The sequence below is a fragment of the Elaeis guineensis genome, chromosome 8 (assembly GCF_000442705.2).
Source record: "Elaeis guineensis isolate ETL-2024a chromosome 8, EG11, whole genome shotgun sequence".
In the NCBI taxonomy this organism is placed as follows: domain Eukaryota; kingdom Viridiplantae; phylum Streptophyta; class Magnoliopsida; order Arecales; family Arecaceae; genus Elaeis; species Elaeis guineensis.
In genome coordinates, this window is record NC_026000.2 from 33,073,183 (window position 1) to 33,098,342 (window position 25,160).

Below are 25,160 nucleotides of genomic sequence, written 5' to 3' on the forward strand. Positions count from 1 at the left end.
CTCCACCATTTCTTAAAGCTATAAAAGGGACAAAAAGGTGGAAATCATCAAGAGGAGAGATTTTTGAAAAGAGAATTTCAAGCTTACTTTTACCCTAGCAAGAGCTCACTCAAAGCATTCAAGAAGCTTTTAATTCAAGCTCACAACTCCTCAAGTGCACATTCAAGTCTCCAATCACCTTGAGGAAATCGAAAAGAGCTTTCTTCTCTTTGAGTAAACTGTATTTAAAGCCTCATCGCTCATTAAAGGAGCTTCTTTTGTATTTACTGTGCTATTGATTGTTATACTCTGTTTGAGTTATTATTTTTTATTTTGGAAGGTTCCAAAACAGGAAAGGTTGATCCGAACCTTGAATCGGAGTGTATTGGGTTGGCTTGTACCGAAAAATAAGTGAACTAGCTTGAGATAGCTAGAGTCAGAGTTTTCGATGAGTGTATTCAGATTGAATACAAGTTAGTGGATTAGAATTCTCAAGTAGGAGCTTGGGGAGTGGATGTAGGTGCAAGATTGGCACCGAACCACTATAAATCTTTTGTTTGTATTGTGCTTAATTGTTCTTCTTTAGAACTTCTTTATTCTCTTGCATTCTTACTTTTAATCATTAGCCTTGAATCAACTATACTCTCCCTATTTATTTAGCTATTGTTAAATATTTTTCATAAGACATAAGTTAAGTTTAAAATTTTTAGAAACCCAATTCACCCTCCCTCTTGGGTTGCATAGCTGGGCAACAAGTGGTATCAGAGTCCGGTGCTCTAGCCCTACTTTGATCTAACCAATCAAAGAGCTAAAGATCTATGGCAACTCAAGTTAGCACTTCTCTAACCGAGGGGCAGTCCACTAACCGACCTTCACTTTTCAATGGGTCCAATTATACCTATTGGAAAGCTCGGATGAAAATCTTCATTCAAGCACTCGACTATGATATGTGGAGTATCATAGTAAACGGCCCTCACACACCTACTAAAATTATTGATGGTGTGGAATCAGTCAAATTCGAAAAAGAGTGGGATGAGGTTGATAAGAAAATGGCCCAACTAAATGCTAAAGCTATGAATGTTCTATATTGTGCTCTTGATGCTAATGAATTTAATCGTATTTCAACTTGCTTGTCTGCTAAAGAAATATGGGATAGATTAGAAGTAACCCATGAAGGAACTAATCAAGTAAAGGAGTCCAAAATTAACATGCTCATGCATAAATAAGAATTGTTTAAAATGCAGCATGATGAATTTATAACTGAAATGTTTACTCACTTTACTGATATTATAAATTATTTAAAGAGTCTTGGTAAGTCCTATTCTAACAGTGAGCTTGTAAGAAAGATTCTCAGATCCTTACCAAGAACTTGGGAAGCCAAAGTGACCGCTATCCAAGAAGCCAAAGATCTAAACATCCTACTCTTGGAAGAGCTTCTTGGATCATTGATGACACATGAGCTGAGCATGAAACAACATCAAAAGGAAGAAGTCAAAAAAAATAGAACAATCACCCTCAAATCCATAGCTCAACCAGATGAAGAAACTGATGACACCGAGAATGAAGAGCATGATGAAGAGATGGCACTCATTACCAGAAGGTTCAAAAGTTTTTGAGAAAAAAAACAAGAAATGAGGAAGAGGCCACTCACAAAAGGGAACAGAGCAAAGAAAAAATAAAGACCAACCCTTATCTGCTATGAATACAAGAAACTGAGACACTTCAAGTCTGAATGCCCACAACTGAAGAAGGGTCCCAAGAATTACAAGAAGAAGGCCATGATGGCCACTTGGAGTGGGAGTGATGACTCAAGCTCCGAAGAGGAAGACTCAACTGAACAAGCCAACTTGTGCCTTATGGCACATGAAAATGAGGTAAACTCCGAAACTCCTAGTGACTTTACATTTGAAGAACTTCATGAAGCTTTTTATGATTTAATTGATGAACTAAAGAAACTAGGGTTAAAAAACAAAGATCTAAAATCAAAAAATCAATCTTTACTGAAACAAAATGAAAGCATTTCAATTGAAAAATCCACCCTGCTTCAAGAAAATCAAAATTTAAAGAATAAAATTGTCAAGCTAAAATCGATAGTTGAAAAATTCACCTTAAGTTCTAATAAACTTAATATGATTCTTGAAAATCAAAAGGTCGTGTATGATAAGGCTGGACTTAGCTATAACCCCTTGAAGAAACAAAAGTATCTGAAAAATATCTATGTAAACTCTTCAAGTAACAAGTTTTCTAATATTACTTGCTTCAAATGTGATAGAGTAGGACATAAGTCATACACTTGCTTCTCTAACAAATCTATAAACTCAAATGTAAAGAAAATATGGGTTCCAAAAGGAACCATTATGACTAACCAAAAAGGATCCAAGAAAGCTTGGGTACCTAAAACAAAAACTTGACTTTTGCCTGCAGATGTGTCTAGCATCCCAAGGAGAAAACAGAAAATGGTATCTTGATAGCGGATGCTCGAGACACATGACTGGTGATGAATCCCAATTCATCACACTTGATGCTAAGAATGGAGGGATGGTCACCTTTGGAGACAATGATAAAGGAAAGATCATCGGTATAGGTAACATTGGTATCACTCCCTCCAAGTACATTGAAAATATTTTTTTAGTAGATGGTTTAAAGCATAATTTACTAAGTATTAGTCAATTTTGTGATAAAGAATATAAAGTTATTTTTGAATCTTCTGTTTGCATTGTAATTAGTCTATTAATGAAGGCATTAAATTTATTGGACATAAACATGATAATATTTATATGGTAGATTTGAATGATCTATCCAAGATAAACATGCAATGCCTATTATTTTAAATACCAAGATTAATGAGACTAGTTGGCTTTGGCATCGTAGGCTTGCACATATTAGCATGCATTCACTTTCAAAATTAATTAAAAAGAAATTGGTTCTGAGTTTGCCAAAATTGAATTTTGAAAAGGATAGAATCTGTGATGCATGCCAACTAGATAAACAAACAAGAGTTTCGTTTAAATCTAAAAATATTGTTTCAACCTTTAGACCTTTAGAGCTACTGCACATGAATTTATTTGGACCTACTAGAACTACTAGTCTAGGAGGAAAATGATATGGTTTTGTAATTATTGATGATTTCTCTCGTTTTACATGAGTTTTCTTTTTGACACACAAAGATGAAACTTTTCAAGTTTTCTCTAAATTTTACCAAAAAGTCACTAATGAGAAAGAATTTTCAATTCAAAATATTCGAAGTGATCATGGAACCGAATTTAAAAATCAAGAATTTAAAAATTTTGTGATGAAAAAGGAATAGGTCATAATTTTTCAGCACCTAAGACACCCCAACAAAATGGGGTAGTAGAAAAAAAAATAGAACCTTAGAAAAAATGGCCCGTACCATACTATGTGAAAACAACCTTCCAAGATACTTTTGGGTGAAAGCTATTAATACAGCATGTTATATTTTAAATCATGCTTTGATTAGACAAATTTTAAAGAAAACCCCCTATGAGCTTTGGAAAGGAAGAAAACCTAATATTGCATATTTATATGTTTTTGGTTGCCGATGTTTTGTATTAAATAATGGTAAAGAAAGATTTGAAAAATTTGATGCAAAATTAGATGAAGCAATCTTTCTTGGTTACTCCTCCACTAGTAAAGCTTTTAGGATTTTTAACAAAAGAACCTTAGTAGTAGAGGAGTCAATACACGTTGTCTTTGATGAAACTAACGATCTTCCTTTAAGGAAGAATGAAGGTGTTGATGATGCAGATCCTCTTATAGAAGGAATGAAGGAGATCACTCTGAAAGATTCTATAATTCAAGATGATGAGGAACATGAAGACAAACAGGATGAGGAAGGTAAAGAACATCAAGAACAACCTCAAGGTACAAATGACCTACCCAAAGAATGGAGGTATGTTCACAATCACCCTAAAGAACTAATTATTGGTGATCCTATGCATGGGGTAAGAACTCGTTCTTCACTTAAAGATGCATTCAATCATTTTGCTTTTGTCTCTCATCTTGAACCTAAAACTATTGAAGAAGCTGAAAATGATTATAATTGGATTAATGCAATGCAAGAGGAACTTAATCAATTTGAAAAAAATAATGTATGGACTTTAGTATCAAGACCTAAAAATTATTCAATAATTGGCACAAAATGGGTTTTTAAGAATAAATTAGATGAACATGAAAATGTAATAAGAAATAAAGCAAGATTGGTTGCTAAAGGTTATAATCAAGAAGAAGGAATTGATTTTGATGAGACCTTTGCACCTGTTGCTAGATTAGAGGCAATTAGACTTCTACTTACATATGCTTGCTTTATAAAATTTAAATTATTTCAAATAGATATCAAAAGTGCCTTTTTGAATGGATATATTGCTGAAGAAGTCTATGTAGAACAACCCCCAGGTTTTGAAATCATGCTTTTCTAATCATGTTTTTAGATTAAATAAAGCTCTATATGGTTTGAAACAAGCACCCAGGACTTGGTATGAAAGGCTAAGTAAATTTTTACTTAATAATGTTTTTCAAGAGGTAATGTAGACACAACCCTTTTCATTAAAAGAAATCAAGATGATATATTAGTTATACAAATATATGTTGATGACATTATTTTTGGGTCTACTAATGAATCTCTTTGTCAAGATTTTGCAAAGCTCATGCAGGGGGAGTTCGAGATGAGCATGATGGGAGAACTTACATTCTTCCTCGGACTCCAAATCAAACAAACAAAGGAAGGAATCTCCATCACTCAAAGCAAGTACATAAGGAAATTACTCAAAAGATTTGGAATGGAGAACTCCAAAGCAATTGGCACACCCATGAGCCCTTCATGTAAGCTTGACAAGGATGAAAAGGTAAAAGTGTAGACTTAAAATATTATAGAGATATGATTGGCTCTCTACTATATTTAACTGCAAGTAGACCTGATATCATGTTTAGTGTCTGTCTTTGTGCTCGATTTCAATCTAATCCTAAAGAATCTCACTTGAATGCTGTTAAAAGAATCCTTAGATATTTGAATGGTACTCAAACTCTAGGATTATGGTACTCTAAGGACTCATTAATTGATTTAATAGGATATTCAGATGTTGATTTTGCTGGATGTAGATTAGATAGAAAAAGTACTAGTGGAACTTGTCAATTTCTTGGAGTTAACCTAATCTCCTGGTTTAGTAAGAAACAAAATTCGGTAGCACTGTCTACGGTCGAGGCCGAATACATTGCAGCTGGAAGTTGTTGTGCTCAAATCTTGTGGATTAAGCAACAACTCGAAGATTTTGGTATCAAACTTAATGAAACTCCTATTAGATGTGACAACAGTAGTGCTATAAATCTTATTAAAAATCCAATTCAGCATTCTAGGTCTAAACATATTGAAATCAGGCATCATTTCATAAGAGAACATGTTCAAAATAAAGACATAATCTTTGACTATGTTTGTACTGAAAAATAATTAGCCGACATCTTTACAAAGGTCCTAAGTGAAGATAGATTCTATGAAATTAGGAGAGAATTAGGAATCCTTGATCCATCTGCTTAAATATCTCTCTAATCCCAAGGGTTCAATGTCAAAAACTCTTTGAACTCAATTCTCTTGGGCTTAAAAGCTCAAAATTATCATTCTCATAATTGATCATTGAGCAAATATTCTTCTCCTAAAGTTTTAAATTTTTAAAAATTGTTCATCATTTTTTCTGAATTTTTGTGAACCATGAGTCGACCCCTAGGGTCGACCCAATGGCAAACTTGTAGTTTTGGCCAAAATCCCACGGGCTCCTTCTTTTTGTTAAAATCCCATTCATTGAGCCGACCCATTCCACCGTCTTCTTCCTCCCTCCAAAACCTTAAGTCCCCTTCTTCTTCCTCTCCAAATCCAAGTCTACCCCCAAGATTCTTCTCCCATCACCCCTTACACCTCAAACCGACCCTTAGGATTCAAGTTTTTCCCGTTTCCTCCCTTGTTTGGAACGGATTGAGCGTGCCCTAGATTCTACCCTTCTCCTCCAAATCGGAGTTTCACTCCTCCAAAGATTTCTATCCTTCCCCTAAAATCCCTCTATCTCTTCACACATTTGACCTCCTAAGACCCTTGCTTGCTCTGGTGGTGGAAATGGCTCCAAAATGAAGCTCCCACAAAGAAGGAAGTCGGTCTGCGAGTTGGAAGAAGGCGTACGCAGGAAGAGACAGGCTTCTCAGACCTCATCAGCTTCCACCCCTATTTCGGCATCTGCTCCAGGTTCTTCTCGATCTCCATTAAGCCCCAATAAAATTTCCTTATCTGTTAGAAAGGTAGAACCCGGGAAAAATGTAGATTTCAGATTTTTTGAAAAAGAGGGTTCTCCATTGGTTCAAAAATCAAAGATCAAGGTTGGAGATTTTACTGCTCACTTAAAGAAATTACCTATGTGGATTTGGTTAGAAAATTTTATCTGAACTTGAGCTATGGCAATGGAACAGTAACATCCACTGTTAAGGGTATAGATATCTGTTTAGATCATGTACTTTTGGGAGAGATTCTTCATTTACCCTGTGAGGGATACTCAAATATGGAACTCCCAGTCAAGGAAGAAGGAATTAATGTGATTTTAGGAGGAACCTTCTCGGGAAGCCTAAACAAACTAGAAGCCAAGATCCTTTCCATTGAGATGAGGATACTACATCAAATGGTAATAAAGCTTTTCTTCCCTAGAAGTGGTAGGCATGACCTCCTCTCAGGCTGAGACATCTGCATCATGTTTCATGTGATTACCCAAACCCCCCTAAACCTCCCAGCATTAATGATTGAGGCCATGAGAGAAACACTGAATAGATCCAAGGCACATCTGCCTTCGGTATGGCCCTCACTTTGGTATTCAGGAGGTTTGGAGTTAGTTTTGAGGGGGAGGCTGCAGCTAGGCTTTCTCACTCTGACACCATCAACCAACATACTCTGCACTGCATGGGATTTACTAGGACTAATGGTGGTTGGACTAAAGGTGTAGAAGAGAGAGCTGAGAACAGAGCAGAGGACAGAGCTGAGGATAGAGCTGAGGAAGAAGGACCATCTTCACCCCTCCATGATCTCAGGGAAGCATCTCCAGACATTCAGTTCGTTTCAGATCCCGAGACTAGCCCATCAGAGTCTACTAGGAGGCACACTCCAGTCCAGCAGCCAGACAGCAGAGCACATCCCTCAGAGATCAGATTAGTTGATGATCAGATAGAGATGATCTCTCAGCGTGTGGCTTCTTTACTATCTCGACAGTTGGGCACTTCAGCTTTTGCACAAGGATCCACATCACATGATGTATCTGATCAGACTTTGATCCCTCACATCTCCACTATCTTTCAGATGATTTCAGATCAGTCAGTTCGCATTCAGCAGCTTGAGGGTTATATATTGAGACTGACTGGGAGAGTACTTGACTTGCAGGGGCAAGTGTTAGCTCTGGCACATCCATAGCCACAGGAGTGCATCATTAAGGTCTCAGACCTATCTACAGAGGCAGCCAGACTTAGAAGAGTTTTGGAGAGTGGATTTGATTTTCTGAGGAGAAAGATCAGAGGCTCTAGTGAGCATGCATCCACCCAGTTCACTGCACTGCTACAGTCTGTTTTGAGAGCCTTGAACCTTCTAGATACCATCAGACTCTCTCTTGCAGTTCAGTCTGTTGCTTCTCAGCCTTCAGGATCATCTCACCCGTCCACTCGTACCGACACCTCCACTCGTGGCAGAGGCAGACGGGGTAGAGGTCGAGCCTTTGGTCGTAATCCTTCATCTCCTCACCCCATCTCCGATTCATCTGACTCTGATCCATCTAGTCATGATCTCTACTAGATCCTTGTAGTTAGTCTTGTCTTTAGTTTCATTCTAGGATCTATCTTTTGAGCCATGTAATGATGTTGACTGATTGACTTTTGTATTTTGGTATATGTATTGGAATAACTAGGTGGTATCAGTCACTTTTTGATTATATATATATATACTCTTTGACTTTCAATGAATGACCTTCAAATTGAGTTGCTTTTAATTATGTGCATGCTTCAAATACTATGAATTGCAATATGCTATCCATGATATCCAATGGTATATCTTTTATGTTTGCTGTATTCAGGGGAGTAAAATAATTCGCAACTAAGAAACAAGCAATAAAGAAGAAGCTAAAGAAGTAACATTAGTAAAAGGGGAGTAAACAAAAGTAACATTAGTAAAATTAATTCCATCAAAAGAAAGAAATAGAGAAAATATATTCAGAAAAGGGGGAGTAAACAATTTTTGTTGATGCTGTCAAAAAGGGAGAGAAATTAAAAATCAAAAGCAAATTGATAAAAGAATCAAAAGCAAATGAGCAAATTTTCAATTTCTTAGGCATGCTCTGATATCAAAATTAAATAATCAAATGAGCAAATTTTCAAAATGTTAAGCAATTGAGAAACAAGCAAATGAGCAAATAAGATATTTTCAAATAAGCAAAGAGTAAATTTTCAAATTCTTAGGCAAATTTTGCTTTGTTCTGATACCAAAAATTCTGCTCTGATACCAAAATCACATAATCAAATAAGCAAATATTTTCAAATGAGCAAATTTTAAATGAGCAAATGAGCAAATTTTTAAATTATTAAGTAATAGGTAAATTGTTAGGCAAATGAGCAACACAAGCAAATGGGCACATATATCACGTGCCAAAGAATCAATCTTTTTTTCAAGCAAATGCACTTATAAGTAATTTTCAATTTGGTAGCAAATTTTTTATTTATCTTCAAACTACCTATGATGCATTTCATTCCTTTGAAATTCATGCTCAATGTTTCATATATATGCTTTTGCTCAAGTATTTTGTCATCATCAAAAAGGAAGAGATTGTTGCTCTTTGGATTGATTTTGATGATTACAAAGTATTTGAAAGGGTACTAATAATTTTCGCTTGAAAAAGACTTATTGCTTTTCAGGAGCAAAATCGTAATTTTACCAAACCCTGATTTGAAAGCATTAAGTGATAGAACAAAAGATTTGTGATCCATTGATAAAAATTTTAATATTTTTGGACATGTATTTTAAAAAATATCCATGTTTGAAAATTTGAGTCGACCCCATGAGTCGACTCATGGCACAATGAGCTGATTGGCACGCAGAGTTTTTGGCTGGCACAGTCTTGGCACTGTCTGTGAGTCGACCCCCAGGCATAAGTCGACCCATGAGTCGACCTCTGCTGTTTTTAGGCCAAATTTACAGAACCTTGATTTTCTGTTGGTTTTCTGTTGTTTTTCCACAGAGGTCGACCCATGAGTCGACCCCTGTGATGGAAAAGTTTCACAACGGCTAGTTTTTAACCCATTTTAAGTGCTTTTAATGTTCATTTAATATGGTCTAACGGCTCTATTTCAGTCCAGATTGTTCTCCACCATTTCTTAAAGCTATAAAAGGGACAAAAAGGTGAGAATCATCAAGAGAAGAGATTTTTGAAAAGAGGATTTCAAGCTTACTTTTCAGCCCTAAGCAAGAGCTCACTCAAAGCATTCAAGAAGCTTTTAATTCAAGCTCACCAACTTTTCAAGTGCACATTCAAGTCTCCAACCACCTTGAGGAAATCGAAAAGAGCTTTCTTCTCTTTGAGTAAAGTGTATTTAAAGCCTCATTCGCTCATTAAAGGAGCTTCTTTTGTATTTACTGTGCTATTGATTGTTATACTCTATTTGAGTTATTGTTTTTTATTTTGGAAGGATTCCAAAATAAGGGAAGGTTGATCCGAACTTTGAATCGGAGTGTATTGGGTTGGCTTGTACCCAAAAAATAAGTGGACTAGCTTGAGATAGCTAGAGTCGGAGTTTCCGACGAGTGTATTCAGGTTGAATACAAGTTAGTGGATTGAAATTCTCAAGTAGGAGCTTGGAGAGTGGACGTAGGTGCAAGGTTGGCACCGAACCACTATAAATCTTTTTGTTTGTGTTGTGCTTAATTGTTCTTCTTTAGAACTTCTTTATTCTCTTGCATTCTTGCTTTTAATCATTAGCCTTGAATCAACTATACTCTCCCTATTTATTTAGCTATTGTTAAATATTTTTCATAAGACATAAGTTAAGTTTAAAATTTTTAGAAACTCAATTCACCCTCCCTCTTGGGTTGCATAGCTGGGCAACAGTTCTAAAACTAAGATGGGTTGTAAGAAAGAAGGGAGAGCTATGGAGAGAAATTGAAAAGCCGATCTGAATGCCTCAGACACCTAATGCCCAGGCCTTTTTATAGCCATCAGAGGGGCACCAAAAAAGGAGGGACATACCCTATCCAAGAGGCTTATCTGATCAAATTATCAAGGATAAGAGTTTCTTCAAGCAGAAGGACTCTTATCAATAATACGTCGATCAATACCTCCACCTGCGCGTGCGACTAGAAAAGGGATGTTTTTGCATCCCTTCTCAAATTAGAAAAATCTACAAAAATTCATATGGATAAGGAACTCATTTTTTATTCCAGAACACCTAATAAGGAAGGAAAATATTTTGCAAAAGGATGCCTTCTCGCAACACTTCACACGAGTCCTTATCATCACATGCGTGCGCACGAGGAGAAGAATATGGCATCTATTTGGCCTTCTGATCAATCTGGAAAAATTTTAGATAAATCATCATAAAAAACCTAATTAAAAGTGGAACATTATCTAATAGGTATCATTCTATTTTAATCAAGTTTGATCTATAGAAGGACTCTCCAAACTGCGGAGAGATGCGACGCTTCAATGCGCATGCACGAGAGCCCTTCCTCTTTTCAAATTTTTCTCTATCCCATATTAATTCAGAAAAATCCATCTCATGCTTTGAGATGTGCACCAGAAGATGAAGGGTGATTAGGGCTACCACATGCATCTGAATCCCATGCCAGAAGGATTCTTTCTTCTGCTCACCCCAACACATGCACGCTAATTCTGATTTGTGCCAAGAGTCCATCACAACTTAAACTCTTCATAATTAGTGTTAACTTGAGATGTGGCACCCCACTTTGGGTTACTTCTAGGTGGCACGACTTGACTCAAATGTCCACCAAATTGGGCTAGCTAATTAGCAAGGGATGAGACCAAATTGATCTCCCAAGGAGCTAAGGTTTTCACACGTGCTAGCATGCTTACCAGGAACCCTAATTGAATCCAAAATTTTAATCAATCTTATCAAAAGGGTTCTTGGCTAATTTTTATATGTGTGTGACCCATTGGATTCCACATCTAGCTAGCAGTAGGTCTAAATACAACTTGACCAAATTTAATTAGATTTCAATCTAACCGATTTAGGTCCAATTGAGCTAACCCGAGTTTAACAATTAGAATCCTTTCTAATTAGCGATCTAATTAAACTCTTTAATTTGATCAAATTTTCAAGTCAAGATTGACGTCTAGCAATGTATCATGACTATTCAGAAGATATAAAATTTGATGAAAATATCAAATATATCCTTCAGTGATAAGTTACTGTGCAATTCAATCTTTCGATCATCCCCGCACCCTGAATATGTTCATGAGCATGAAATCATGTCGAAATCAAACACATATTCATATCAATTCTCAATCAACCAATGATGACTCTGATGATAAAACATTAAAAACTCTTTCTAATCTCCTTCCTGCTTTTGGCCAAAAGATTTTTTCGAATCATCTAGGAATGAGAATACATAGGATGCGATCTCCTTTTATTAGGAGTGATCGATTCTATGTTGACCTACTTACAACCTTCATACACACTCTACTATATCCAGAACACTCCATACATATCTTAATGCCATATCTAGGTATGAACCAAAATACAGATTCATGTACACAAGATTCCATGATGATCTCAGATATAAGGATCACTTGCACAACTCCCACTTAGAGAACCATCTTTGACATGCAAGGCTTCCATAAGATGTTCTCTTTTATCGAGTCAATTCAGTGAACTAATTTTCAAAAGAGTACCCACATCTTTGTATTAGTATCCCACATAAATAGCTAGTGAAATCTGCCACCCTCTCCGTCGAGCATAAAAAGAATGTGTCAGTCTATCTGAAATATTGATTCCTAACTTAATGTTTCTACGATCAAAAATAGTTAAGATTAGGATTTTAAGATTTTAGATCTCACTAGCATGATCCATTCATATCTCCTAAAATCATTGTCCTAATCTTTGAAGTTCATCATAATCTTAGACATAATAAGATGCTGCTACAATGATGAATCAATGTCTCATTCTTATGATTAGATAATAAATGTCATTACATGAGTTAAAAAATTATAAAGAAAAGTTTCATTGCAACTCACTTGCGATTAGCTTATAAAGCATTTTTTTTTAATCTCTCACTTGCACTAAAGCCAATCACCTTTATATCTCATACAATTAAGATGGCGATCAAATAGCTGCTATGATATGGCCTTAGTAAATGGGTCTACTATATTGTTCTTTGTGTCAACTCATTCTAGGACAACATCTTATCTCTCTATAATTTTTCAAACAAGATGGAAACGTCTAGAGATGTACTTGGATCTATGATGAGACCTAGGTTCCTTAACAGTCCAAGTATTATCATAATAGAATGATATCGGTTCTTTAATCTCAGAAATGATTCTTAATTCCATGATGAATTTCTTCATCCAGATAGCTTTCTTAATGACTTCACTAGCAGCAATGTACTCACCTTAGTGGTTGAGTCAGTTACTATTTACTATTTGAAACTCTTCCAACTCACTATCCCACTATTTAGGATAAACACGTACTCTGATATTGATTTGCTATCATCCGGATCAGATTGAAAACTAGAATCTGTATATTCTTCTAATTTCAACTCTGATCTTCTTCTATATAAGAGAAAAATATCTTTAGTCCTTCTTAGGTACTTCAAAATATTTTTTACAACTTTTCAATGATCCTCACCTAGATCAGCCTGAAATCTGCTAGCTACATCTAAAGCATAAGCTACATCAAGCTTGGTACATAGCAGGGCATACATAATTGATCCCACAGCTGAAGCATAAAAATTTCATTCATCCTCTTCCTCTCTTCCGATGTCTTAGGACATATTTTCTTAGAGAGTCGTATACCATGACTTGCAGATAGGTAGCCTCTCTTACTTGCCTCCACATTAAATCTCTTTAATATGAGATCTATGTACCGTAACTGGGATGAACCTAACATCCTTTTAGATTTATCTCTATAAATCTTTATATCCAATATATAGGATGCTTCACCTAAGTCTTTCATGAAAAACTTATTCAATAGTCAAATCTTGATTGATTGCATCATTGAGATATCATTCCCAATGAGCAGTATGTCATCAACATATAGAACCAAGAAGATAATAGCACTCCTACTTGTCTTCTTATACACACATGGTTCATTCTTATTTTTGATAAAGCCAAACTCTTTGACTGTCATATCAAATCAGATATTTCAGCTCCTCGAAGCCTGCTTCAATCCATAGATAGATCTCTTTAGCTTGCATACTTGATTTGCTCTCCCACTTGAGATAAATCCCTCTAGCTAAGTCATATAGACCTTTTCCTCTAGATTACTATTGAGGAAAGCGATCTTGACATTCATCTGTCAGATCTCATAGTCATAGTATACCGCTATAGCAAGCAAAATCCTGATGGACTTGAGCATAGTCACTGGTGAGAAGATTTCATCATAGTCAATTCTTTGCTTTTGTCTGAAATCCTTTGCCACCAACCTAGCTTTATAGGTTTTTACTTGGCCATATGTTTCGATCTTCTTCTTGAAGACCCATTTGCACCTTATTAAGGTTACACCCTCAAGCGCATCAACCAAGGTCCATACTTGGTTGGTATACATAGAGTCCATCTCAGATTTTATGGCTTCTAGCTATCTGTTTGAGTCTCTACTCATGATAGCTTTCGAATAGGTCAGTAGATCATCATCCTGAATAATGTTGATCAAATTATCATTCTCAATGACAAAATCATATCTTAGAGATGCTTGACGCACTCTATCTAACTTTCGAAGAGGAGGTGTGTACTGTGGATATCCTCATCCTCAGGTACTTCTGATTGAAGATCTTCTTGTAGTTCAACCATAGGTATTTCTGGATCGATTTGTAGATCCTGAACTTTCGTAAGTTCAATATTCCTCCAACTGTCTCCTTCTTGGATGAATTTATTTTTCAAAAAAATGGTGTGCCTACTAATAAATACCTTTTGTTCAGTAGGATAGTAGAAGTAGAATCTATTAGTTTTCTTAGGATACTCTATAAATCTATACTTGTCTGATCTAGCACTAAGCTTATGTCCAAAAATATTTTTGACATAAGTAGGACAGCCTCAAATCTTAAGATGTTTAAGATTAAGCTTCCTTCCCTTCTATATCTCATATAGTGTACTTGCAACAGACTTTGAAGGCATTCTATTTAATATGTATGTGGCAGTTTCTAGGGCATATCCCCAGAAAGATATTGAGAGATCTGTGAAGCACATTATGGACTGCACCATGTCCATCAAAGTACGATTCCTCTTTTCTGCTACATCATTTAACTGGGGTGTATAAAGAGGGGTCTATACAGAGAGAATACCTTTACTTTTAAGATGATCAAAAAATATATTGGATAAGTATTCTCCTCCTCAATCAGATCGAAGAACTTTGATACTTTTTTTAGTTTATTTCTCGACCATACTTTGATACTCCTTGAACTTATCAAAGGCTTCAGATTTATGTTTCATAAGATACACATATCTGAATCTTGATAAGTCATCTATAAAGATAATAAAATAGGAGTATCCTCCTCTGATTTGAGTTGTCATTGGTCTATATATATCTATATGTACGAGGGCTAATAACTCATTTACCCTCTCTCCATGTCCAAAAAATGGAGTCTTGATCATCTTACCTATGAGACAAGATTCACAAGTTCTCAATGATTCATAAGCATACAAGTCAAAAAATTCTTCTTTGTATAACTTGTTTATCCTTAACTCACTAATAAGACCAAGACGGTAATACCAGAGAAATGTGATATTCACATCTTCTTTCTTTCTTTTCATATTTCTTTCAATATAAAAAATATTTTTATTGAGTGCAAGAATTAAAAGATTGTTATCAATATAACCACTATCATAGAATTCATGAGAAAAGAAAATGAAGCATCCATTTCTCATTAGCCTTATTGTATAATCTTATTTTAATAATAAAGATATAGAAATAGTATTTCTAATGACCTTTGGTATGTAATAACAGTCTTTTAATTCTAAAATTTTATCCGAAATCAAGCATATAGGTTCTCACAGCCTCTGTGCTACTGGACTCTCCATTTGCGTCATAAAACTTAAGGTCACCTATTTTTAGATCTTTGATATTCTGTAGTCACTGTAATAAATTATAAATATGCGATCCACAGGCGGTATCCAATATTTAAGTATCAGAGTCTGAGCCACTCAATAAAAAATAGATCTATATCATATACATACATTTTGATGCTGTACTTGCATCTTACTTTAATATTGTAAGATAATTCTTGTAATTATTCTCCTAATATCCAAATTTGTCACAAAATAATATCCATGCAGATATCTTTAGCCTTCTTATTATTACTGACCGAGCCAAGGTCAAGAATATCCAGAATATTAGAGTTCTTCTCTGATATGAATCAATTTGCAAGTTCCTCAATCAATCCATATAGTTTGGATCGGTCAACATGATTTCATATAGTAAAAATAAAGAAACCATAATACAGACTTAAATCTATATAAATAAAGAATAATAGTATAAGTAGACTACTCATGTTTGACATGCATAACTAAATGAGGTCTTTTAACTAGTTATGTCTTCCATTATTTTATCGAATACCATAGTCCTCTCCTATGGTAAATGAGAAAATCTAATCTGATTTCTTAATAGGATTGAGATCCTAATTCCTTAATGAAGCTTTGTGGATAGCACAACAAATCTCAATGAGTTCAAAGGTAGAAAAACCTATCCAATTGTATCTCATACAATTCTCAACATAATCTTTGCCTCTAAAAATACTCATAGCATTGTGGATATCACAACAAACTATAGTATTTTTAGTTAAGTCAGATCTTTATTTTCATACAGTCATATCTGAAAAATACTGCCTTTATGGATATCACAATAAAGCAACATATCCAAATATGTCATAAAGCATATAAAATGCGTCAAGATAAACCCACATCAATCTTCATAACAAATCTTGTGGATATCACAACAAACCTACTATAATTTTTTATAGGATATTGACTAGGTATGAAGGAAGGCATATGTAGGTTCAAAATACTGAGCAACCTTTATTCAAGATTCGAACTAATCTAATTGATCAGAAAAGTGTTAAGATTGATGGGAGTCCTCCCATTGCTTTTCTTAGACACAAATAAAAATTAGCCAGGCCAGCAAACGAAACCAATTAAATAACCACCACACTTGAAACATTCTTTAGACATCAAATGATTAATCAATTTAAGAAATAGATCAGCTATTGATTCACAATACTATGACTTAATATGATTTTAATGAAGGCTTTAATGGTCTCTTGCACATCCTTAATTCAATCAATCATAATGATGCACTATTATAGTTGTATCTTAACAATCATCAGAACTAATCATGGCATCTAATCATATCTCTAAGATATAAAAATATAATCATATAAGATGATTATAAGATAGCATGAATATAAAAGATTCTTTTCACTGTTCTTCTTGGGACAACATAGTGGCACCCCTACATGCCATAAGAGTGCCCCATGGAATGGAAAAAGAGAGACTTTAAATCCTACTTGCTCTTATGACCAGACGGTCTGATGATGAACCCCAATTAGAATACTAAGTTACTAAGAAAAATTCTATACATACATCATGCATTTTATATTTCAAATATATCTCTAAGACATGCTAGGGTTTAGATGTTCAATTGGATTCAATCCTTGACCCAACTTGAACCAAACCAAAAAAAAAAGCTTGATCACAATCAAGATAATATTTCACCTTTGATTATATATATCAAAGTAGGCTCTGATACCACTGTTGGATTTCGATGGGGTAGCGAAAGGGTTAGGTATTTAAAATTTTCATTCAAAACACTTGATGCATCGAAAACCCTAATGCCCAGAAATCCTTGACTATATCAATCAAAGTATAATTGAATTAAACTTGGATAAGAAGCTTGTAGTGCTAATCTAAATTTTTAAGGTATCCAAGTGTCCGTCCTCCAACGATAATCCATACAAAAATTAGACCAAAGACAGCACTCTTTCTTCACCTTGCTTCAAGAGTTCTAGCCCCTAAAACTCGACTAGCCCTGTATCAGTCAGGTTTCTCCAAGAATCTGACTCGACCCTCTCAGAACTCCTCTAAACTTTTGATTCTCCTTCTTTAGGACCTTCACAATCCCTTTTTGAACCAAATAAGGCTTTGTCTTAAATCTCAAAGCCTTGTCCTAAAACTAAGATGGGTTGTGAGAAAGAAGGGAGAGCTACGGAGAGAAATTGGAAAGTCGATCTGAATGCCTCGGACACCTAGCATCTAGGCCTTTTTAAAGCCATCAGTGGGGCACCAAAAAAGAAGGGACACACCCCATCCAAGAGGCTTATCTGATCAAATTATCAGAGATAAGAGTTCCTTTAAGCAGAAGGACTCTCATCAATGATACATCGATCAGCACCTTCACTTGCACGTGCAACCAGAGAAGGGATGTTTTGCATCCCTTCCAAATTAGAAAAATCCACAAAAATTCATGTGGATAAGGGACTTATTTCTAATTCTAGAACACCTAATAAAGAAGGAAAATTTCTCATGGAAGGATGCCTTCTCGCAACACTTCACGTGAGTCCTTATCATCGCGCGCATGTACGAGGAGAAGCATATGGCATCCGTTTGGCCTTCTGATCAATCTGAAAAAATTCTAGATAAATCACCATAAAAAAACTTGATTAAAAGTAAAACATTATCTGATAGGTGTGATTCTATTTCAATAGAGTTTGATCTATAGAAGGACTCTCCAAACCACAGAGAGACGTGATGCTTCAACGTAAATGCGCGAGAGCCCTTCCTCTTTCCAATTTTTTCTCCACCCCATATTAATCCAAAAAAATCCATCTCATGCTTTGAGACCAGAGGATGGAGGGTGATTAGGGCCACCACATGTATTTGAATCCCATGCTAGAAGGATTCTTTTTTCTACTCACGCCAACATGCGCAAGCCAATTCTGATTTGCGCCAAGAGTCCACCACAACTTGGACTCTTCATAATTGATGTTAACTTGAGATGTGGCACTCCACTTTTGGCTACTTCTAGGTGGCACGACCTAACCCAAATATCCATCAAATTAGACTAGCTAATTAGCAAGGGATGAGATCAAATTGATCTCCCAAGGAGCTAAGGTTTCCACACATGCTAGCATGCTTACCGAAAATTCTAATTGAATCAAAATTCTAATCAACCTTGTCAAAAAGATCCTTGATCAATTTTTATATGTGTGTGATCCATTGGATTTCATATCTAACCAGTAGTAAATCTGGATACAAGTTGACTAAATTTGATTAGTTTTCAATCTAACCGATTTAGATCCAATCGAGCTAATTCGAGTTCAACAATTAGAATCTTTTTAATTGATGATTGAATTAAACTCTCTAATTTGACCAAACCTACAAGTCAAGATTGACATCTAGTAATGTATCATGACTATTTAGAAGATATAAAATTTGATAAAAATATCAAATATATCCTTCAGTGGTAAGTTACCGTACGATTCAATCCTTCGATCATTTCTGCACCCTGAATATATTTATGAGTATGAAATCATGTCAAACTCAAATATATATTCATATCGATTCTTAATCAACTAATGATGACTCCGATAATGAAGTATTAGAAATTCTTTCTAATCTCATTTCTACTTTTGGCCAAAAGATTTTTTTTGAGTCATCTAGGAATGAGAATGCACAGGATACGATCTCCTCTTACTAGGAGTGATCGATTCTATATTGACCTACTCACAACTTTCATACACACTCCACCATATCCAGAACACCCCATACATATCTTAATACCATACTTGGATATGAACCAAAATACAGGTTTATGTGCACAAGATTTCATGGTGATCTCAGATCTAAGGATCATTTACACAACTTTCACTTAGAGAACCATCTTTGACATACAAGTAAAGCTTCCAAAAGATATTCTCTTTTATCGAGTCAAATCAGTAGACTCATTTTCAAAAGAGTATCCACATCCTTATATTAGTGTCCCACATAAGTGGCTAGTGAGATCTGTCACTCTCTCCATCGAGCATACATAGGATGTGCCAGTTTATCCAGAATATTGATCTCCGACTCAATACTCCTATGATCAGAAATATTTAAGATTAAGATTTTAAGATTTTAGGTCTCATTAGTATGATCCATTCATATCTCCTAAAACTATTACTCTAATCTTTGAGATTCATCATAATCTAAGACATAATAAGATGCAGCTAAAATGATGAATCTGTGGAGAAAATTCAGTACAGGGGTAAAATGATAATTTTAAATTTTTTTCAAAATCACTATTTTACAGTAAAAATTATTAATTAATCTAATTAATTAATAAAAATTTATCCTACACTAGGATCTAAATATGATATATAGCATGCATGTATTTAAATTTAAAATTTGAATTTGAACAGTAAACGCTTTACTGTAATGTGTTCAGAACATAATACCTTTGTGCAGGTAGTAGATCGCCGTAATCTGATCATCGTCAGGAGAGTCTGATCATCGCGATGTAGCCACACAGTGTGTCTGACCTCTGTGGATCGTCCACATGAAGCTCCCGATCTGATCGACTCCTCACGAGTGCTAGCTCGTTGTAGAGTCCTTTCGACGGCCGATGCTGATCGAACTCCTTCGATCGATGTCTGTCAATTCTTCAGATGCTCCGGATTGTCAGCAGACATGCTTGAGAAAATATTGAAGATCTTCCTAAAATTTGGTGGGCTCACGACACTCGTAGCTCACCTTCTCACTTTCCGAACTCCAGGCTGAAACCCTGAAGAACTCACTGAAACCCTGCGCACACTTTTTCTTTTTTTTTCTCTCGGAAGGATATTGACCTTCACCTTGCACACAAGGATTCCTCACACCCAATTTTCTCTCCAAAAATTTTTCTTTCACACGCCCCACTCTTCTCCTCCTTTTAAAATAATGTCAAATGTCTTATCCACGTGAGAGGATAAAGATGAGTAATTGCACATTTGAATTCAAATCAAATTTTGAATTCAAATGGAAATCAATTTATTCCTATCCACTAAGGGTGTGAGAAGAGGAGGGCGTGGCTTAATTTGTGTGTGAGTGATTTCATGAGAAACATTTTCTCGTGTAATAAATGGGGCATTAAAAGAGGATAAGGTCAAGGCGCTAAGATTGGTTGCTCATTCAAATTCAAACTTTTATTTTGAATTTGAATGGCCAACTAATCATCCTTATCCACTCATTTGCGCATTAAAGTAGGCGTGAGGAGGGCTTTGTGTGAGAAAAATTCATGAGAACTTTCTTCTCGTGAATTCAAATGGGGGTAGTGGAAGTGAGGTGGCGCAGGGAGAATGGGTCAAGGTGGTTTCATTATTTAAACCAACCTAATTGAACCAAATAAGTTAGACCCAATTAGACTAATTTAAATCCAACTTAATTAGGCTTAATTAGGTTCAATAAAATCCTAATCAAATCAAAATTGATTAAGCCCAACTCCTGATCAAATCAGGGACCAAACCATCTCGACGATTAGGTCAACTCTTAACCTAATCGGGTCAAACCCAACTGAATCCAATTCAATTGGACTTGATCCAAAAATAATTACTCAATCAAATTGAGTTAATTAGTGATCAAATCACTAATTAAATCTCTCATAAATATTGAGTCCAAATTCGATGGATAATCGGGCATCAGAATTTATCGATATGTAACCCTGATCGAAGAGTCCTAAACCAGTGGGACTCTTGACCCCGATACCCAAAATATGTGAAATCATGATCAGAGAATCTGATTCTCGATCACAGAATCCCAGACATGAAGGACTCTTCACCAGCTATCAGATCAGATAGGAACCTCTAATGTGTGTGACCCCGCAGGTTCGAACCTAAACCGATAGCACAGGAACCAATTCCTATACTAATCGAAGTGACCATCTAGCAATGGTACCCGACGATCGGATAGGTCGAATGGTCGCAATCGCAACACTCAGAACCTACGTGAATATGGTTACTGTATAATTCATCCTTTTGACCTCTGTGTTTAGGACGACTCAGGGTTAAACTGTCAACCCTGATTAGATCATCCGAATCGTGCTCAACTCAAACAGTCCTGTGACTCTTCACAAAGACTACCCTGGCCAAGGTTTTGCTAAATTGAAACATGACTGTACACAGCTCCTAAACTGGAGTGGTCATTCTCATTTTGACATACGCACCGACAAGTCAAGTACTTGACTACACCCAACAGCCTTCCGTCACTGAATTAGAAATTTAGGTAGTCCAGTGCCTAAGTGCAGTGAGTTGCTTGCAAGTTACCGTGGCGGTCTCAGGTCGGAGGGATATTTATACCCATATTCCATCGGAGCAAATCTTGATAGCAGAAATAGCTCCGGAGTCGGTTATGTTCAGTGCAGATGTACTCTTACATCTCACCTGTATGCCATACCAGTATCTCCACACTCATTGGTTAAGAGGATAACCAACCTATATGGCACACAACGACCTATGCTTGATAAACGTTGTTGTCCTTGGTAACAATGTATCATTTGCTTGTGAATAGATTTAAGGACTAAATGATAAATCCTCCTTTGTCGAGTCTAAATAGTCCTAAGGACTTCACCACAACATAGGAGTTCATTAGAAGATGAAATATTTTGTGATAAAAAATATCCAAATAATTTTTATTAATTCATAATTCATATACATATACAAAAATGGGTACAACTGTCAACAGACTGATGATTGACTTTGGGATACTATTCCCAACAATCTCCCACTTGGCCTAAAGCCAATCGGTGCAGTATCTAATACCCATCTTCGACTTGTAGTCGTCGAACTCCTTCACCGCAATGGCTTTAGTGAATAGGTCGGTCAGGTTCTTCTTTCCGTCGATCTTCTGAAGGTCGACGTCACCTCGATCCATAATTTTTCGGATAAGATGGTAGCGGCGCAGAATATGCTTTGTTCGCTGGTGTGCCTTGGGTTCTTTCGCCTGAGGAATGGCTCCAGAGCTGTCACAGTAGAGCAAAACTGGACCAACAAGGGAGGGTGCTACTTCGAGCTCGATGATGAATTTCCTTAGCCACACCGCTTCTTTGGCAGCATCTGATGCAGTGACATACTCCGCCTCGCAAACTGAATCAGTCACTGTGTGTTGCTTGGAACTCTTCCAGCAGATAGCCCCACCATTAAGGGTAAAATTAAATCCTGACATATTTTTGCTGTCATCGTGATCAGACAGAAAACTAGAGTCTGTAAACCCTATAAGTTTTAAGTCTAATTCACCATAAATAAGCCACTGGTCCTTAGTATTTCTTAAATACTTCAGGATGGTTTTAACAACCTTCCAGTGATTCTCCTCTGGATCAGATTGGTATCTACTCACTACCCCTAGTGAGTATGCCACATCTGATTGTATACATATCATGGCGTACATGATAGATCCCACTGTCAAAGCATATAAATCCTACCCATACGCTCTCTCTCTTGAGGTGTTGTCGGACAATCCCTCTTCAAGAGAGAAATTCCATGGACTATCGGTAGATAGCTTTTCTTGGAATTCTCCATACTGAACCTCTTCAGCATAGTATCTATGTACGTAGACTGGGATAAACCAAGCAACCTTTTAGATCTATCCCTATAGATCCTCATCCCTAGGATGTAGGAAGCTTCTTCCATATCCTTCATGGAGAATTGTGACGACAGCCAAATCTTTATTCCCTATAATGCAGGGATATCATTTCCATTAAGAGAATGTCATCCACATACAATACAAGAAATACTACTACTGGACCATTAGTCTACTTATAAATGCAGGGCTCTTCTCTGTTCTTAACGAAGCCATACGACTTGATCGTCCTATCAAAATGTATGTTCCAACTCCGAGATGCCTGCTTAAGTCCATAAATGGACCTCTGTAGTCTGCACACCTTAGACTCATCTGTGGATGTGAATCCTTCAGGTTGTATCATATACACCTCTTCGTCCAGCTCTCCGTTTAGGAAAGCTGTCTTCACATCCATCTGCCAGATTTCATAGTCCAGATGGACAGCTATCGCAAGCATAATCTAATGGATTTGAGCATTGCCATAGGAGAAAATATCTCGTCATAGTCTATACCATAACATTGACGATATCCCTTGGCAACCAGAGGGCTTTATAGGTTTTCACCTTTCCATCTGCGCCCCTCTTCCTCTTGAAGACCCACTTACACCCTATGGGTTTTACTCCTTCGGGTGGGTCAACCAATGTCCACACATCGTTGACCTTCATGGACTCCATTTCGATTTCATGGCCTCTAGCCATTTTTCAGAGTCGGGTCTCTGCATTGCATCCATGTAGGTGATCGGATCCTCATCATTTTCATCAAGTTCGATAGGATCATCGTCTCGGACCAAGAAACCATAGTATCTGTCCGGTTGACGTGGTACTCTACCAGATCGCCTTAAGGGTGCTTGAACAATGGGCTCCGAATCTGATCTAATCAAATCTGGTTCAGGTTCAGCAACTTGCGTCGGATTTTCACCTGTCGAATTTCATCAAGTTCGACCTTAGAGGCAACAGTCCCTTCACCAAGAAACTTTCTTTCCAAAAAGATTGCCTTAAGGCTGACAAACACTTTTTGCTCATCAGCTAGGTAGAAGTAATACCCTTTGGTCTCTTTTGGGTACCCTATAAAATTACACTTGTCAGACCTAGGTCCAAGCTTGTCCGTAATTAAACGTTTAACATAAGCCGGACACCCCCAAACCTTAAGGTGCGAGAGTACTGGCTTACGTCCTATCCATATCTCATATGGTATTTTGGTTACAGACTTACTCGGAACCCTATTTAGAAGGTAACAAGCCGATTCGAGCGCATATCCCCAAAAGAAGATCGACAGACCAGCAAATCCCATCATGGATCGAACCATGTCCAACAAGGTCCGATTCCTCCTTTCAGACACACCATTATGCTGTGGTGTTCCAGGAGGTGTCCACTGAGAGAGAATCCCATTCTCTCCAAGATATGTCAGAAAATCATTGGAAAGGTCTTCACCTCCTCGATCAGATCGAAGAGTTTTAATACACTTTTCAGTGTATTTTTCTACCTCATTTCGAAATAGTTTGAACATTTCAAATGACTCTGACTTATGCTTCATTAAATAGACATATCCATACCTCGATAGGTCGTCTGTGAAGGTTATGAAGTAGAAATATCCACCTCTTGCACTTGAGCTCATGGGTCCACATGCATCAGAATGTACCAGAGCCAAGAGTTCACTGGCTCGCTCACCTTTTCAGTAAAAGGTGACTTGGTCATTTTACCAAGAAGACATGACTCACAGGTTGGAAGTGATTCATAATCACCTACTTCAAGAATTTCTTCTTGAGCCAACCTGTTTATCCTGTTCTTATGGATATGACCTAGCCTATAGTGCCAAAGGTAGACTTCTGACACATTATCTATTCTAGGGCATTTACCGGAGGTTTGAACCACATTGACAGGTTGTGATAGAAAGTAAATTCCATTATTAAGTTATCCAACAAACATTGTAACACCATTCAAAATGATATTGCAAACATTTTTTTTTATTAAAAATTGATAACCATTCATGGCCAAAAGGCCTACAGAAATAATATTTAATAAAAAGCTTGGACAATAGTGACATTCACTCAGAATTATATTTCGAGAATTGATTACAAGGTTCATGATTCCTAATGCTAGAACTGGAACTTTGCTTCCATCTCCAACGTTCAGGAATCTCTCGCCTTCATCAAATCTCCTACTGACCTGCAGACCCTGCATCGAATTGCAAATATGATAAGGCTTCCGGTATCTAATATCCAGGCAGTAGTATCACAAATGAAAAAGTTGCAAGGTGTTATCATATAAGTACCTTGCTTCTTCTTCGGCCTGTTCGGATCCAGTGAGGCAATGTATAGAGGACAGTTCCTCTTCCAGTGCCCCTGCTTCTTGCAAAAGAAGCACTCCGCCTGGCTCT